This window comes from Olea europaea, chromosome 5 (genome assembly GCF_002742605.1).
Source record: "Olea europaea var. sylvestris chromosome 5, O_europaea_v1, whole genome shotgun sequence".
NCBI lineage: Eukaryota > Viridiplantae > Streptophyta > Magnoliopsida > Lamiales > Oleaceae > Olea > Olea europaea.
In genome coordinates this window covers 552,268-559,556 of record NC_036241.1, presented here as the reverse complement: position 1 = coordinate 559,556, position 7,289 = coordinate 552,268, and the positions used below count along the sequence as shown (strand labels likewise).

At 36.3% G+C, this 7,289-nt stretch overlaps 1 pseudogene; it reads right to left on the bottom strand.

The window, feature by feature from the left end:
- Positions 1-2,511: 2,511 nt before the first annotated feature.
- Positions 2,512-6,377, bottom strand: LOC111394887 (annotated as a pseudogene).
- Positions 6,378-7,289: the final 912 nt, after the last annotated feature.

Sequence of the window (7,289 nt, the reverse complement as noted above, 5' to 3'; positions counted from 1 at the left end):
TCTTACAAAGATGACCAAGCTTCAATTTTCATTTGACCCACAATTTTTATCTACTTTTCATGAGATCCACTAACTTTTATGAAAATTTCATAACTAGGAGATTAAGAATCACCAATTTCAAAATTAAGAACAAAAGTTTCAAATCTTTAAAATCAGATATCTATTAAAATTTATTTATGATTTAATTAATTAATTATATATTTTATTAATTAAATATATTAAGATCACAGATCTATACAATTTGGTCTCATATTAACGATTAGTTAATCGCATATTATTTTTCATTCACAAATTATTTTACAGTCGCAATTAAAAAATTTTATAGGTCACAATTTATTCATCAGTCACAAATCAAAAACTTATAAGTCACAATTTATTTATCGATCACAAATCATAAATATTATAAGTTATAACTTATTATACAGTCACAAATTATCAAATAATCAATCAAAAATTAATAAATTTTTATATCACACACTATTTATTGGTCACAGTTTCTTTTTTTTATTGATTACATATTGTTTATTGGTCACAAATTAACGAATTTAATTATCACAATCAACTAAATAATTTGTAACCACCACATCACCACTATTATCGTCACCAGAACCAACTCCTAATAGTAACATCACCATCTCAAGCAAATCAACACTGCCACCTCTAACAAATTATCATTTTCAACTTCAAAACCACCAACGCCAACAACAAGAGCCACCACCCCCGCCACCGATAACACCACAGCCACTACCAGATCCAACATAACCTTCGTCACTACTAGACCAACAAAGCAACCGCCACCCAAACACCACCACCACACCCCTACCCACCAACTAAAAACACAACTAAAAAATTCACACAGATCGCGGAGCTGTAAATCCCAGCCACGGCACATAGCAAGCCTCAACAACGACATACGGTGGGGCTAAATCAGGAAAGGAATAAGAGGCAAGAGCAGCGAGTTGAACAAGTGGTGATCTCACTTGCGACGGCGTGACGCTCACTTGGGTCTCACATAGGAAACAACACCACCCATAGCCACTCCGACGAGAATGCACGTAGTGTCACCGTTGTCGCATACTAGCTAAGTGACACTTGTAGCTATTGCTCTATGCACGACACTTGTCGTCGTCTCTCCGACTGCGCTCTAGCGCTCGTCTACATCGCTCAACCACTGTATAGAAGAAAGAGGGGATTGGGAGAGAAGCGACCCTAACTTTAAAGAGAGAGAATGAAGATATTGAAAAATAATTAGAGTTTGATAGGGTAGGAATCAGGGTTTGATAAGGTAGATGGTTGTGGGGTGGATATGTATAATAATTTTTATAATATTATTATTAATATTTAGAATTTATTTATATATGATTTTTGAATGAACAAACTTTGAATTTGATTTTTAAAGTTGGATATTAAAACATATGGATGGATTCCACGATTTAACTTTTAAAAAGAAAGGCTGAACCAAAGCCTAAGCCACCTAGGCAAGGGCCTAGGGCCTCAAAATTGTGGCTTGGGCTAACTTCTTCTGTCAGGAAGTTGAAAATTGATTGACATGAAATTCTCAGAAAAGAGCAGTGTCAAGATTATCAACTTCTTCTGTCAGGAAGTTGAAAATTGATTGACATGAAATTCTCAGAAAGGAGCAAAGTGTCAAAATTATCAACTTCTTTTGTGGAAGCTGTAGAAACCATTGAGGTAGCAGCAGATGAAGAATGACTCATCATGGGAGATAAGAAAAGGATTGATATGTTAGTAGGCAAATGTGAAATATATACACATATATCATCTTATTATTTCATGACAGTTTGATGGAAAAAATGCATTTGAATCCTCTATCTGTATGCTTTTTGTGTACTAGAAAATGAAATTATAGAGCCTCAAAATTCTTATAGCCGGCCTTGTTAACAACATCAGACGACCCCCAGGATTCTGTTTATTCTCTCTACTTGGGATATATGGAAGATTGACTAACACAAAAACTAGAAACCTAGAAAGCCAACAAATAATGGTACTACAGAAGATCCTAATGGCATGGGTGAAGAAACATGCTACAGGTACAGGGAAAAATGTACGGGGTCAATATGGGGGGTCGGGTGTTTTCTGCCTTAGCCAATTACAGGGGATACCTGTCCCATCGTATCGTGTGAAATTTCCCCTGTACATGGGACAATTTTCTTTTATATTGTGCATCAAACATGCACTAAATGACATACCTGAAATAATAAATCCAATAAGCAAACTAACCACCAATTACCAAATAATTTCCTAATATCGAAGTGTACAAACAGATTATTAGATAGTACCGACTACCTAGGAATAAAAGAAAGCTAAAATCTAGTCTTTTTAGTCCTATAGAATATAGAATACTGTATACGATACATGCATTTCTTGTATGCCAACAGAAACAGGGGGACACGAAGCCAGCAAAAAATGGCAGCCGTTGCACAGGTAAATTTAGAAGGCAAAATGTCTATTACATCTGCGGAAAGGGGGAAAAAATTATGATCACTCAGCTAAAAACAGGCAATATAGTTTACCACTGCACCAGGTGTACTAAATTCTCAGGCGTCATAAGAATGGCCAAAGTAAAAAATCTTACATACATTATTACAAAGAAAATTGTGATCATGGAACAAAAAGAATTTGGGGCGTGGGGGGGTGTTGAGAAAACTTATTGCAAAATTAAAACACATATAAAACATAGATTTAATTCCGACTGAAACCTCATTGTTGTTTGATAAGCCTACCTCTTTGTTTGTGAGATGAAAGTCGCCCAATGATTTCATGTGTGTTGCTAGTGAAAGCCACAAACAAGCCACGGAAAGAAGGCCGATCATCTGATCTGTGATGGCGAAGAGAGTAAAACAGATGCATCAGCTCCAACTTCTGCAAGGTCACAAACGGTACAAAGCTCTCCCTGGTGCGATGGGATAAAATGTGTACTGCAGTAAGGGCAAGTCACGTCTCTCTGCCCCCGGTATATTGGGGTGTACGAGGACCCACACACCACAAAAGGATTTCTGAGGTCATAATTCAGCGGTGTAGCATCTCTCATATTCCTCTCAGCCGCCTGCAGTACTTGACGGGCTCTTTTGGCTTGGGTTTCAGCAGTTGGATTTGTCTCCAGAAGCTCCCTGGCAAAATGGGCTGCAGTACTCAGGTTTTGTGCTTTATAGCAAACAATCATGGCATTCAACAGTGCAAGTCTCCGGTGAGGAACTTGGAGCTTGCAGTGGGTAAAATAAGCTGCCAATTCCTGCTGACGAACTACATCATCAGACAATTCCTTCCTCTTAAGCTCCATCTGCAAACCCAGAACATACTCCTTCACAATGATAATCAACTCTTTAACTTCATCCACCTCTCTTCGTGACTCAACAACAATAAGCGGAATTGTTTGAAGAATAGCCACAAAATACCGAATGGCTTCAGAAAATTTTCCAGCAGTTGTAGCCTTGTAACCAGCCGAAAGCTTCTCTTCCAACTGAGAGAAATTGAACACAAGTGCAGGTGGACCCCGCACATTTGGACTTGCTGACTCGCTCCAACCCCTCTCGATTGCTACAGAAATCACTGGGGCCAGGGACACTGCACGTAAATAATTGTGACTGCCCATGTGAAGATCCATGAACAGTGATCTCAATGGAGAGAAGTTCTTTATCCCTAATTGACGATTCAATAAACGCATTGCTGTGTCAAAGTTTCCAGCAGCTGCGTGTTCAGCTGCAAGAGATGATTTTTGGGCCCAAATCTGGCTTACAGGCATGCCAGGGTTTGGAGCAATAAATACAGAAGAGCGTGCATTTGGAGCCATCTTTGGCGTGTCAATATCCGGAGGAAGATCCAGATCCTTAAGATCCCATCCTCCTTCAGTTTCTTCGTGCACATCCTCATCCTCCAGCACCATACTAATGTCTCCATTTTGCCTGTTTTCCACTTCATCAATATCCAACGCCTCACACCAATCAGCATCTGCAGCCTCTTCATAATCCTCCTCTTCATCTCTGCCTGCATCATCAAGACCACCCTCAAATATTCCTTTACTGACCATTAATAAAGGCCAATCTCCAGCACATAAAACAGGACTTGGAGGCATCAACAGAGAAGCTTTCTTCCCCTCAGGCAAAGATGGAAGATTATCCCCTAGCTCCACAGCTAATCGATTAGCAATACAGTTAAATCTCGATAAAGTAATGTTCGATAAAGTAATAACCTCGATTATATAATAATTTCTTTCGATCCCAACTTGAGCCAATGGACTAAAGTAATAACCTCGCTAAATGCATTAAGTAATAAAAAAAAATTGAATCCTTAAGGGCCTGATAAAAATATAAAGTAATAATTACTGGATTCCATTGAGAAAAAAACATATATATATATATATATATATAGACCAAAATCTTTCAATCAATCAACAATACCCGTACAATAATCGTTCCTTTTGAAAATATGCATCTATAGTTGATTGTTTTTTCTTCCCACCTAAATCAAAATGAACCTCATCCTTAACTTTTTGTAGAACATACACAACTTCCGGAATATTTTGCTCGTGTTGTAGCAAGTAGTTGCTTAAGGTGACTATTGTTTAAAATGCCTCTTTTGACGACACATTTGGGACAACGCTACTATCATCTGGTTCAGGATCATTCTCATCATCATTACTGTTCATTACCAATTGAATAATTTCTTCATCTGTAGGTGATTCCATAACTGCATCATTCTCGTTAGGATAGTTCAAAAGATGTTCAACATCCGTCACATTTCTATAGTGTAAATTAGAGATGACATCATTTAATCCTTGGATACCTTCATCTAATTCACCAACTTCTGGTTCGAGAACATTATTTTCTTCTGACAGAATCTTGCAACGCCGAAAACAATTTGCAATTGTTGTTATCTTCACATCAAAATTCCAAGCCATGTTAGCAAAATTAATAGCATTCAAAATATTAATTTTTTCAGGATTTGGTGCTTCAACCTCAAGTCCTTGTAAGATGCTAGAATAAAAATGATGACGATAATGAGTTTTGAATGCTCGAATAATCTCAGCATCACATGGTTGAATCTTAGACGTTGTGTTAGGAGGTAAGAAAAATAACTCTACATTTCTCAAGCCTTCAACTACCTTTGGATGAGTTGGGCAATTGTCTACTATTAAGAGAACCTTCCTGCCATTCATTCTCTTATCAAACCAACCAACAAAATCTTGAAAAAGCAATCCAGTCATCCAAGCTTTCTTGTTGGATCGATACTTGTTCACATTTTTAAAGCATCTAGGATTTGCATACTTACCAATAACCCAAAGTGGTACTTTGTCAGATCCATCACCATTGCAACAAATAACAACAGTAATTCTCTCCTTATTTTTTTTCATCCTTCGAGCTGCTTGGTAGCAAGTGAATGATCAACTTCCAACCGGTAAAATAATCCAGTTTCATCCATATTGTAAATATCCTTCAGCTGAAACTGGTCTAGTTTTGATCGTATTCCAGGTAAAGCATTTTCAATGTTCTCCATGATAACTGAACCACTTTCACCAAAACGTCGATAAGATTTGATTCCATATCTTGCCTTGAAACGTTCTAACCATCCATTAGAAAAGCTGAATTTTGGATTAGTTTCACCATACATTTTTTGCAAAAGCTCTTTTGCTTTTCCTTAGATAATTTCCCCAGATATGTTCACTTATCTTGCCTTTGAAGAAACCACTCATACAAAACTTTCTCTAAATCAGGGTATTTTGCCGATTTGCCCATGCTTGTATATCTTTTTGACTAATAGTTGGAATCTCTTTCTTATGCTCACATATTGCACTCTTCATTTTATCGGTTAAAGTTGATTTTTTTACTCCTTTCAAATGATGAGAAGACATTGGAGGGGAAACAAAATATTATATGTGCTTGGAATATGTCTTCCAAACATTTAGCTTTTATAGATAAAGACTAAACTTTTTCATTTGCTATGTACGTGAACTTAGTTTTTAGAGACATTAAGTTTCACTAAAACTTTTGAGCTTCCCTAGATTCAAATAATACTTTGATTAGTGTCTTTTGATTTTTCTTACCACATACAATGTACATATTTTATATTGAAAAGCTCTCTCTAAAATAATAAATATTTATTTATCGATAAATGAATAATTTATTCATTCATCGATAAATAAATAATCTACTAAATAAATATTTTTTTCCGATCCCGAGGGTATTACCTTATCGAGGTTTAACTGTATCATGGAGCCCATGGACTGAAGCAGTTATCTATACAAGGGGCAGATGTCCTACATTCTCCAGAATCTTGACACGCTCATGCACATCGCCAAGGTACAATGCATCATGGAACTGGCCCATAACAACATTCTTGACCTCAGCATTTGTCCACATTACCAGTAATTATAGCAGGAAGATGGAGCATTCAAATCTTTAACTCCGTATCCCTAGAGTTTATTCTTCACATTTCAAATCTCTCTTGTAACTTACTCTCAATTAGTAATTAATGGAAAATTCTAATTGCTTAACTAAATTCCTCCCATGTTTTGTATATTTTAGAGCATATCATTGGGAATGACAATTGACAGTGCTAAGGAATATGAGGAATTTTGTTACTTTAAAGGGATAGGTGTGAGTAAACGAAATCGCATTGTAACTTTTGATTATGTTTTTATTCCTAAAGATAGTGAAATTCTATTATGGCATTTTAGAATGGGTCATCCCAATTTTCAGTACTTACAACATATATTACTGACCATCCTTCCAATTAAAATGACCACTAACCTTCAATATGAGAATTGTGAATTGACAAAACATCGTCGTACTTCCTTTCAAAAATTTACATACAAACCATCGAAATCATTCACCTTAATTCATTGTGATTTATGGGGTACCTCTCGAACCCCTAAACAAACTCACAAAAAAATGGTTAGTAACATTTATTGATGATCATACTTGAATTTGTTGGGTTCACCTCCTAAAAGAAAAGGTTGATACTCGAACTGTGTTTATAAATTTTCATTGGATGATCCAAACAAAATTGCAAACAAAAATTCAAATTTTGCAAACTGATAACGATACATAATACTTTAAAGTACCTTGAAAGAATATTTTCAAAAACATGGAATAATCCATCATAGTTCTTGTGTCGACACTCTCCAACAAAATAGGATTGCCAAAACGAAAAAATAGACACCTCATTGAGATTGCTCGTACATTGATGTTAACTACAAATATGTCCAAACTATTATGGGCAGATGCCATCTTAACCTCGACTTATCTCATAAAACAGAATGCGTAGTTGTA